Genomic DNA, 12,523 nt, shown 5'->3' with positions numbered 1-12,523 from the left:
TCTTTGTCATTTTAAACAGATTCCAGTCAAAATCGGCTTCTTCGACTCATATCGTACCTAAAACCGCATCAAAACTGCAAATATCAGTTTAAACTATCATTTTTTGATACAAACAGTTATATATTCATGTCAATATCTTTCAAATTCTAGTCAAAATCGGCGTCTTTGGGCATTTTAGTAACGAAAACCTTAATAAACTATTAGATTTCGACTTAAGGCAACCATTCTGAGTCAAATAGTTGCCGATTTCGATAAAATCTTAGTCAGAATCTGCTTTTTCGCCTCTTATTGTACCCAAATCTACCTTAGAAATGCAGATATATACTTAAAACACCTTCTTTTGGGACAAATAATTGGTTTTCGCCCTTGATTTACGGAAGATTATAGCCAAAACATGCATTTTCATAACTTAGCGAACTGAAATCTACATTAAAACTGCAGATAGCTACTTAAAAATTCACTTCCTTGAATTGATAATAGGTTTTTCTTTGTCATTTCAAACAGATTCCAGTCAAAATCGGTTTCTTCGATTCATATCGTATCTAAAACCGCATCAAAACTGCAAATATCAGTTTAAACTATCATTTTTTGATACAAACAGTTATATATTCATGTCAATATCTTTCAAATTCTAGTCAAAATCGGCGTCTTTGGGCATTTTAGTAACGAAAACCTTAATAAACTATTAGATTTCTACGTAAGGCAACCATTCTGAGTCAAATAGTTGCCGATTTCGATAAAATCTTAGTCAGAATCTGCTTTCTCGCCTCTTACTGTACCCAAATCTACCTTAGAATTGCAGATATATACTTAAAACACCTTCTTTTGGGACAAATAATTGGTTTTCGCCCTTGATTTGCGGAAGATTATAGCCAAAACGAGTACGAAAACGAAACGAAAACCTTAATAAACTATTAGATTTCGACGTAAGGCAACCTTTCTGAGTCAAATAGTTGCCGATTTCGATAAAATCTTAGTCAGAATCTGCTTTTTCGCCTCTTATTGTACCCAAATCTACCTTAGAAATGCAGATATATACTTAAAACACCTTTTTTGGGACAAATAATTGGTTTTCGCCCTTGATTTACGGAAGATTATAGCCAAAACATGCATTTTCATAACTTAGCGAACTGAAATCTACATTAAAACTGCAGATAACTACATAAAAATTCACTTCCTTGAATTGATAATAGGTTTTTCTTTGTCATTTTAAACAGATTCCAGTCAAAATCGGCTTCTTCGATTCATATCGTATCTAAAACCGCATCAAAACTGCAAATATCAGTTTAAACTCTCATTTTTTGATACAAACAGTTATATATTCATGTCAATATCTTTCAAATTCTAGTCAAAATCGGCGTCTTTGGGCATTTTAGTAACGAAAACCTTAATAAACTATTAGATTTCGACGTTAGGCAACCATTCTGAGTCAAATAGTTGCCGATTTCGATAAAATCTTAGTCAGAATCTGCTTTTTCGCCTCTTATTGTACCCAAATCTACCTTAGAAATACAGATATATACTTAAAACACCTTCTTTTGGGACAAATAATTGGTTTTCGCAATTGATTTACGGAAGATTATAGCCAAAACATGCATTTTCATATCTTAGCGAACTGAAATCTACATTAAAACTGCAGATAACTACTTAAAAATTCACTTCCTTGAATTGATAATAGGTTTTTCTTTGTTATTTTAAACAGATTCCAGTCAAAATCGGCTTCTTCGATTCATATCGTAACTAAAACCGCATCAAAACTGCAAATATCAGTTTAAACTCTCATTTTTTGATACAAACAGTTATATATTCATGTCAATATCTTTCAAATTCTAGTCAAAATCGGCGTCTTTGGGCATTTTAGTAACGAAAACCTTAATAAACTATTAGATTTCGACGTAAGGCAACCATTCTGAGTCAAATAGTTGCCGATTTCGATAAAATCTTAGTCAGAATCTGCTTTTTCGCGTCTTATTGTACCCAAATCTACCTTAGAAATGCAGATATATACTTAAAGCACCTTCTTTTGCGACAAATAATTGGTTTTCGCCATTGATTTACGGAAGATTATAGCCAAAACATGCATTTTCATAATTAAGCGAACTGAAATCTACATTAAAACTGCAGATAACTACTTAAAAATTCACTTCCTTGAATTGATAATAGGTTTTTCTTTGTCATTTTAAACAGATTCCAGTCAAAATCGGCTTCTTCGACTCATATCGTACCTAAAACCGCATCAAAACTGCAAATATCAGTTTAAACTATCATTTTTTGATACAAACAGTTATATATTCATGTCAATATCTTTCAAATTCTAGTCAAAATCGGCGTCTTTGGGCATTTTAGTAACGAAACCCTTAATAAACTATTAGATTTCGACGTAAGGCAACCTTTCTGAGTCAAATAGTTGCCGATTTCGATAAAATCTTAGTCAGAATCTGCTATTTCGCCTCTTATTGTACCCAAATCTACCTTAGAAATGCAAATATATACTTAGAACACCTTCTTTTGGGACAAATAATTGGTTTTCGCCCTTGATTTACGGAAGATTATAGCCAAAACATGCATTTTCATAACTTGGCGAACTGAAATCTACATTAAAACTGCAGATAACTACTTAAAAATTCACTTCCTTGAATTGATAATAGGTTTTTCTTTGTCATTTTAAACAGATTCCAGTCAAAATCGGCTTCTTCGATTCATATCGTATCTAAAACCACATCAAAACTGCAAATATCAGTTTAAACTATCATTTTTTGATACAAACAGTTATATATTCATGTCAATATCTTTCAAATTCAAGTCAAAATCGGCGTCTTTGGCATTTTAGTAACGAAAGCCTTAATAAACTATTAGATTTCGACGTAAGGCAACCATTCTGAGTCAAATAGTTGCCGATTTCGATAAAATCTTAGTCAGAATCTGCTTTTTCGCCTCTTATTGTACCCAAATCTACCTTAGAAATGCAGATATATACTTAAAACACCTTCTTTTGGGAAAAATAATTGGTTTTCGCCCTTGATTTACGGAAGATTATAGCCAAAACATGCATTTTCATAACTTAGCGAACTGAAATCTACATTAAAACTGCAGATAACTACTTAAAAATTCACTTCCTTGAATTGATAATAGGTTTTTCTTTGTCATTTTAAACAGATTCCAGTCAAAATCGGCTTCTTCGATTCATATCGTATCTAAAACCGCATCAAAACTGCCAATATCAGTTTAAACTATCATTTTTTGTTACAAACAGTTATATATTCATGTCAACATCTTTCAAATTCTAGTCAAAATCGGCGTCTTTGGGCATTTTAGTAACGAAAACCTTAATAAACTATTAGATTTCGACGTAAGGCAACCATTCTGAGTCAAATAGTTGCCGATTTCGACAAAATCTTAGTCAGAATCTCCTTTTTCGCATCTTATTGCACCCAAATCTACCTTAGAAATGCAGATATATACTTAAAACACCTTCTTTTGGGACAAATAATTGGTTTTCGCCCTTGATTTACGGAAGATTATAGCCAAAACATGCATTTTCATAGCTTAGCGAACTGAAATCTACATTAAAACTGCAGATAACTACTTAAAAATTCACTTCCTTGAATTGATAATAGGTTTTTCTTTGTCATTTTAAACAGATTCCAGTCAAAATCGGCTTCTTCGATTCATATCGTACCTAAAACCGCATCAAAACTGCAAATATCAGTTTAAACTATCATTTTTTGATACAAACAGTTATATATTCATGTCAATATCTTTCAAATTCTAGTCAAAATCGGCGTCTTTGGGCATTTTAGTAACGAAAACCTTAATAAACTATTAGATTTCGACGTAAGGCAACCATTCTGAGTCAAATAGTTGCCGATTTCGATAAAATCTTAGTCAGAATCTGCTTTTTCGCCTCTTATTGTACCCAAATCTACCTTAGAAATGCAGATATATACTTAAAACACCTTCTTTTGGGACAAATAATTGGTTTTCGCCCTTGATTTACGGAAGATTATAGCCAAAACATGCATTTTCATAACTTAGCGAACTGAAATCTACATTAAAACTGCAGATAACTACTTAAAAATTCACTTCCTTGAATTGATAATAGGTTTTTCTTTGTCATTTTAAACAGATTCCAGTCAAAATCGGCTTCTTCGATTCATATCGTATCTAAAACCGCATCAAAACTGCAAATATCAGTTTAAACTATCATTTTTTGTTACAAACAGTTATATATTCATGTCAACATCTTTCAAATTCTAGTCAAAATCGGCGTCTTTGGGCATTTTAGTAACGAAAACCTTAATAAACTATTAGATTTCGACGTAAGGCAACCTTTCTGAGTCAAATAGTTGCCGATTTCGATAAAATCTTAGTCAGAATCTGCTTTTTCGCCTCTTATTGTACCCAAATCTACCTTAGAAATGCAGATATATACTTAAAACACCTTCTTTTGGGACAAATAATTGGTTTTCGCCCTTGATTTACGGAAGATTATAGCCAAAACATGCATTTTCATAACTTAGCGAAGTGAAATCTACATTAAAACTGCAGATAACTACTTAAAAATTCACTTCCTTGAATTGATAATAGGTTTTTCTTTGTCACTTTAAACAGATTCCAGCCAAAATCGGCTTCTTCGATTCATATCGTATCTAAAACCGCATCAAAACTGCAAATATCAGTTTAAACTATCATTTTTTGATACAAACAGTTATATATTCATGTCAATATCTCTCAAATTCTAGTCAAAATCGGCGTCTTTGCGCATTTTAGTAACGAAAACCTTAATAAACTATTAGATTTCGACGTAAGGCAACCTTTCTGAGTCAAATAGTTGCCGATTTCGATAAAATCTTAGTCAGAATCTGCTTTTTCGCCTCTTATTGTACCCAAATCTACCTTAGAAATGCAGATATATACTTAAAACACCTTCTTTTGGGACAAATAATTGGTTTTCGACCTTGATTTACGGAAGATTATAGCCAAAACATGCATTTTCATAACTTAGCGAACTGAAATCTACATTAAAACTGCAGATAACTACTTAAAAATTCACTTCCTTGAATTGATAATAGGTTTTTCTTTGTCATTTTAAACAGATTCCAGTCAAAATCGGCTTCTTCGACTCATATCGTACCTAAAACCGCATCAAAACTGCAAATATCAGTTTAAACTATCATTTTTTGATACAAACAGTTATATATTCATGTCAATATCTTTCAAATTCTAGTCAAAATCGGCGTCTTTGGGCATTTTAGTAACGAAAACCTTAATAAACTATTAGATTTCGACGTAAGGCAACCATTCTGAGTCAAATAGTTGCCGATTTCGATAAAATCTTAGTCAGAATCTGCTTTTTTGCCTCTTATTGTACCCAAATCTACCTTAGAAATGCAGATATATACTTAAAACACCTTCTTTTGGGACAAATAATTGGTTTTCGCCCTTGATTTACGGAAGATTATAGCCAAAACATGCATTTTCATAACTTAGCGAACTGAAATCTACATTAAAACTGCAGATAACTACTTAAAAATTCACTTCCTTGAATTGATAATAGGTTTTTCTTTGTCATTTTAAACAGATTCCAGTCAAAATCGGCTTCTTCGACTCATATCGTACCTAAAACCGCATCAAAACTGCAAATATCAGTTTAAACTATCATTTTTTGATACAAACAGTTATATATTCATGTCAATATCTTTCAAATTCTAGTCAAAATCGGCGTCTTTGGGCATTTTAGTAACGAAAACCTTAATAAACTATTAGATTTCGACGTAAGGCAACCATTCTGAGTCAAATAGTTGCCGATTTCGATAAAATCTTAGTCAGAATCTGCTTTCTCGCCTCTTACTGTACCCAAATCTACCTTAGAATTGCAGATATATACTTAAAACACCTTCTTTTGGGACAAATAATTGGTTTTCGCCCTTGATTTGCGGAAGATTATAGCCAAAACGAGTACGAAAACGAAACGAAAACCTTAATAAACTATTAGATTTCGACGTAAGGCAACCATTCTGAGTCAAATAGTTGCCGATTTCGATAAAATCTTAGTCAGAATCTGCTTTTTCGCGTCTTATTGTACCCAAATCTACCTTAGAAATGCAGATATATACTTAAAGCACCTTCTTTTGCGACAAATAATTGGTTTTCGCCATTGATTTACGGAAGATTATAGCCAAAACATGCATTTTCATAATTAAGCGAACTGAAATCTACATTAAAACTGCAGATAACTACTTAAAAATTCACTTCCTTGAATTGATAATAGGTTTTTCTTTGTCATTTTAAACAGATTCCAGTCAAAATCGGCTTCTTCGACTCATATCGTACCTAAAACCGCATCAAAACTGCAAATATCAGTTTAAACTATCATTTTTTGATACAAACAGTTATATATTCATGTCAATATCTTTCAAATTCTAGTCAAAATCGGCGTCTTTGGGCATTTTAGTAACGAAACCCTTAATAAACTATTAGATTTCGACGTAAGGCAACCTTTCTGAGTCAAATAGTTGCCGATTTCGATAAAATCTTAGTCAGAATCTGCTATTTCGCCTCTTATTGTACCCAAATCTACCTTAGAAATGCAAATATATACTTAGAACACCTTCTTTTGGGACAAATAATTGGTTTTCGCCCTTGATTTACGGAAGATTATAGCCAAAACATGCATTTTCATAACTTAGCGAACTGAAATCTACATTAAAACTGCAGATAACTACTTAAAAATTCACTTCCTTGAATTGATAATAGGTTTTTCTTTGTCATTTTAAACAGATTCCAGTCAAAATCGGCTTCTTCGATTCATATCGTATCTAAAACCGCATCAAAACTGCAAATATCAGTTTAAACTATCATTTTTTGATACAAACAGTTATATATTCATGTCAATATCTTTCAAATTCTAGTCAAAATCGGCGTCTTTGGCATTTTAGTAACGAAAGCCTTAATAAACTATTAGATTTCGACGTAAGGCAACCATTCTGAGTCAAATAGTTGCCGATTTCGATAAAATCTTAGTCAGAATCTGCTTTTTCGCCTCTTATTGTACCCAAATCTACCTTAGAAATGCAGATATATACTTAAAACACCTTCTTTTGGGAAAAATAATTGGTTTTCGCCCTTGATTTACGGAAGATTATAGCCAAAACATGCATTTTCATAACTTAGCGAACTGAAATCTACATTAAAACTGCAGATAACTACTTAAAAATTCACTTCCTTGAATTGATAATAGGTTTTTCTTTGTCATTTTAAACAGATTCCAGTCAAAATCGGCTTCTTCGATTCATATCGTATCTAAAACCGCATCAAAACTGCCAATATCAGTTTAAACTATCATTTTTTGTTACAAACAGTTATATATTCATGTCAACATCTTTCAAATTCTAGTCAAAATCGGCGTCTTTGGGCATTTTAGTAACGAAAACCTTAATAAACTATTAGATTTCGACGTAAGGCAACCATTCTGAGTCAAATAGTTGCCGATTTCGACAAAATCTTAGTCAGAATCTCCTTTTTCGCATCTTATTGCACCCAAATCTACCTTAGAAATGCAGATATATACTTAAAACACCTTCTTTTGGGACAAATAATTGGTTTTCGCCCTTGATTTACGGAAGATTATAGCCAAAACATGCATTTTCATAGCTTAGCGAACTGAAATCTACATTAAAACTGCAGATAACTACTTAAAAATTCACTTCCTTGAATTGATAATAGGTTTTTCTTTGTCATTTTAAACAGATTCCAGTCAAAATCGGCTTCTTCGATTCATATCGTATCTAAAACCGCATCAAAACTGCAAATATCAGTTTAAACTATCATTTTTTGTTACAAACAGTTATATATTCATGTCAACATCTTTCAAATTCTAGTCAAAATCGGCGTCTTTGGGCATTTTAGTAACGAAAACCTTAATAAACTATTAGATTTCGACGTAAGGCAACCTTTCTGAGTCAAATAGTTGCCGATTTCGATAAAATCTTAGTCAGAATCTGCTTTTTCGCCTCTTATTGTACCCAAATCTACCTTAGAAATGCAGATATATACTTAAAACACCTTCTTTTGGGACAAATAATTGGTTTTCGCCCTTGATTTACGGAAGATTATAGCCAAAACATGCATTTTCATAACTTAGCGAACTGAAATCTACATTAAAACTGCAGATAACTACTTAAAAATTCACTTCCTTGAATTGATAATAGGTTTTTCTTTGTCATTTTAAACAGATTCCAGTCAAAATCGGCTTCTTCGATTCATATCGTATCTAAAACCGCATCAAAACTGCAAATATCAGTTTAAACTATCATTTTTTGATACAAACAGTTATATATTCATGTCAATATCTCTCAAATTCTAGTCAAAATCGGCGTCTTTGGGCATTTTAGTAACGAAAACCTTAATAAACTATTAGATTTCTACGTAAGGCAACCATTCTGAGTCAAATAGTTGCCGATTTCGATAAAATCTTAGTCAGAATCTGCTTTCTCGCCTCTTACTGTACCCAAATCTACCTTAGAATTGCAGATATATACTTAAAACACCTTCTTTTGGGACAAATAATTGGTTTTCGCCCTTGATTTGCGGAAGATTATAGCCAAAACGAGTACGAAAACGAAACGAAAACCTTAATAAACTATTAGATTTCGACGTAAGGCAACCATTCTGAGTCAAATAGTTGCCGATTTCGATAAAATCTTAGTCAGAATCTGCTTTTTCGCGTCTTATTGTACCCAAATCTACCTTAGAAATGCAGATATATACTTAAAGCACCTTCTTTTGCGACAAATAATTGGTTTTCGCCATTGATTTACGGAAGATTATAGCCAAAACATGCATTTTCATAATTAAGCGAACTGAAATCTACATTAAAACTGCAGATAACTACTTAAAAATTCACTTCCTTGAATTGATAATAGGTTTTTCTTTGTCATTTTAAACAGATTCCAGTCAAAATCGGCTTCTTCGACTCATATCGTACCTAAAACCGCATCAAAACTGCAAATATCAGTTTAAACTATCATTTTTTGATACAAACAGTTATATATTCATGTCAATATCTTTCAAATTCTAGTCAAAATCGGCGTCTTTGGGCATTTTAGTAACGAAACCCTTAATAAACTATTAGATTTCGACGTAAGGCAACCTTTCTGAGTCAAATAGTTGCCGATTTCGATAAAATCTTAGTCAGAATCTGCTATTTCGCCTCTTATTGTACCCAAATCTACCTTAGAAATGCAAATATATACTTAGAACACCTTCTTTTGGGACAAATAATTGGTTTTCGCCCTTGATTTACGGAAGATTATAGCCAAAACATGCATTTTCATAACTTAGCGAACTGAAATCTACATTAAAACTGCAGATAACTACTTAAAAATTCACTTCCTTGAATTGATAATAGGTTTTTCTTTGTCATTTTAAACAGATTCCAGTCAAAATCGGCTTCTTCGATTCATATCGTATCTAAAACCGCATCAAAACTGCAAATATCAGTTTAAACTATCATTTTTTGATACAAACAGTTATATATTCATGTCAATATCTTTCAAATTCTAGTCAAAATCGGCGTCTTTGGCATTTTAGTAACGAAAGCCTTAATAAACTATTAGATTTCGACGTAAGGCAACCATTCTGAGTCAAATAGTTGCCGATTTCGATAAAATCTTAGTCAGAATCTGCTTTTTCGCCTCTTATTGTACCCAAATCTACCTTAGAAATGCAGATATATACTTAAAACACCTTCTTTTGGGAAAAATAATTGGTTTTCGCCCTTGATTTACGGAAGATTATAGCCAAAACATGCATTTTCATAACTTAGCGAACTGAAATCTACATTAAAACTGCAGATAACTACTTAAAAATTCACTTCCTTGAATTGATAATAGGTTTTTCTTTGTCATTTTAAACAGATTCCAGTCAAAATCGGCTTCTTCGATTCATATCGTATCTAAAACCGCATCAAAACTGCCAATATCAGTTTAAACTATCATTTTTTGTTACAAACAGTTATATATTCATGTCAACATCTTTCAAATTCTAGTCAAAATCGGCGTCTTTGGGCATTTTAGTAACGAAAACCTTAATAAACTATTAGATTTCGACGTAAGGCAACCATTCTGAGTCAAATAGTTGCCGATTTCGACAAAATCTTAGTCAGAATCTCCTTTTTCGCATCTTATTGCACCCAAATCTACCTTAGAAATGCAGATATATACTTAAAACACCTTCTTTTGGGACAAATAATTGGTTTTCGCCCTTGATTTACGGAAGATTATAGCCAAAACATGCATTTTCATAGCTTAGCGAACTGAAATCTACATTAAAACTGCAGATAACTACTTAAAAATTCACTTCCTTGAATTGATAATAGGTTTTTCTTTGTCATTTTAAACAGATTCCAGTCAAAATCGGCTTCTTCGATTCATATCGTATCTAAAACCGCATCAAAACTGCAAATATCAGTTTAAACTATCATTTTTTGTTACAAACAGTTATATATTCATGTCAACATCTTTCAAATTCTAGTCAAAATCGGCGTCTTTGGGCATTTTAGTAACGAAAACCTTAATAAACTATTAGATTTCGACGTAAGGCAACCTTTCTGAGTCAAATAGTTGCCGATTTCGATAAAATCTTAGTCAGAATCTGCTTTTTCGCCTCTTATTGTACCCAAATCTACCTTAGAAATGCAGATATATACTTAAAACACCTTCTTTTGGGACAAATAATTGGTTTTCGCCCTTGATTTACGGAAGATTATAGCCAAAACATGCATTTTCATAACTTAGCGAAGTGAAATCTACATTAAAACTGCAGATAACTACTTAAAAATTCACTTCCTTGAATTGATAATAGCTTTTTCTTTGTCACTTTAAACAGATTCCAGCCAAAATCGGCTTCTTCGATTCATATCGTATCTAAAACCGCATCAAAACTGCAAATATCAGTTTAAACTATCATTTTTTGATACAAACAGTTATATATTCATGTCAATATCTCTCAAATTCTAGTCAAAATCGGCGTCTTTGGGCATTTTAGTAACGAAAACCTTAATAAACTATTAGATTTCGACGTAAGGCAACCTTTCTGAGTCAAATAGTTGCCGATTTCGATAAAATCTTAGTCAGAATCTGCTTTTTCGCCTCTTATTGTACCCAAATCTACCTTAGAAATGCAGATATATACTTAAAACACCTTCTTTTGGGACAAATAATTGGTTTTCGACCTTGATTTACGGAAGATTATAGCCAAAACATGCATTTTCATAACTTAGCGAACTGAAATCTACATTAAAACTGCAGATAACTACTTAAAAATTCACTTCCTTGAATTGATAATAGGTTTTTCTTTGTCATTTTAAACAGATTCCAGTCAAAATCGGCTTCTTCGACTCATATCGTACCTAAAACCGCATCAAAACTGCAAATATCAGTTTAAACTATCATTTTTTGATACAAACAGTTATATATTCATGTCAATATCTTTCAAATTCTAGTCAAAATCGGCGTCTTTGGGCATTTTAGTAACGAAAACCTTAATAAACTATTAGATTTCGACGTAAGGCAACCATTCTGAGTCAAATAGTTGCCGATTTCGATAAAATCTTAGTCAGAATCTGCTTTTTTGCCTCTTATTGTACCCAAATCTACCTTAGAAATGCAGATATATACTTAAAACACCTTCTTTTGGGACAAATAATTGGTTTTCGCCCTTGATTTACGGAAGATTATAGCCAAAACATGCATTTTCATAACTTAGCGAACTGAAATCTACATTAAAACTGCAGATAGCTACTTAAAAATTCACTTCCTTGAATTGATAATAGGTTTTTCTTTGTCATTTCAAACAGATTCCAGTCAAAATCGGTTTCTTCGATTCATATCGTATCTAAAACCGCATCAAAACTGCAAATATCAGTTTAAACTATCATTTTTTGATACAAACAGTTATATATTCATGTCAATATCTTTCAAATTCTAGTCAAAATCGGCGTCTTTGGGCATTTTAGTAACGAAAACCTTAATAAACTATTAGATTTCTACGTAAGGCAACCATTCTGAGTCAAATAGTTGCCGATTTCGATAAAATCTTAGTCAGAATCTGCTTTCTCGCCTCTTACTGTACCCAAATCTACCTTAGAATTGCAGATATATACTTAAAACACCTTCTTTTGGGACAAATAATTGGTTTTCGCCCTTGATTTGCGGAAGATTATAGCCAAAACGAGTACGAAAACGAAACGAAAACCTTAATAAACTATTAGATTTCGACGTAAGGCAACCTTTCTGAGTCAAATAGTTGCCGATTTCGATAAAATCTTAGTCAGAATCTGCTTTCTCGCCTCTTACTGTACCCAAATCTACCTTAGAATTGCAGATATATACTTAAAACACCTTCTTTTGGGACAAATAATTGGTTTTCGCCCTTGATTTGCGGAAGATTATAGCCAAAACGAGTACGAAAACGAAACGAAAACCTTAATAAACTATTAGATTTCGACGTAAGGCAACCTTTC

The sequence above is a fragment of the Cylas formicarius genome, unplaced genomic scaffold, assembly GCF_029955315.1.
Source record: "Cylas formicarius isolate icCylForm1 unplaced genomic scaffold, icCylForm1.1 PGA_scaffold_7__23_contigs__length_41026272, whole genome shotgun sequence".
Lineage (NCBI taxonomy): Eukaryota > Metazoa > Arthropoda > Insecta > Coleoptera > Brentidae > Cylas > Cylas formicarius.
This window is presented reverse-complemented; position numbering follows the sequence as displayed.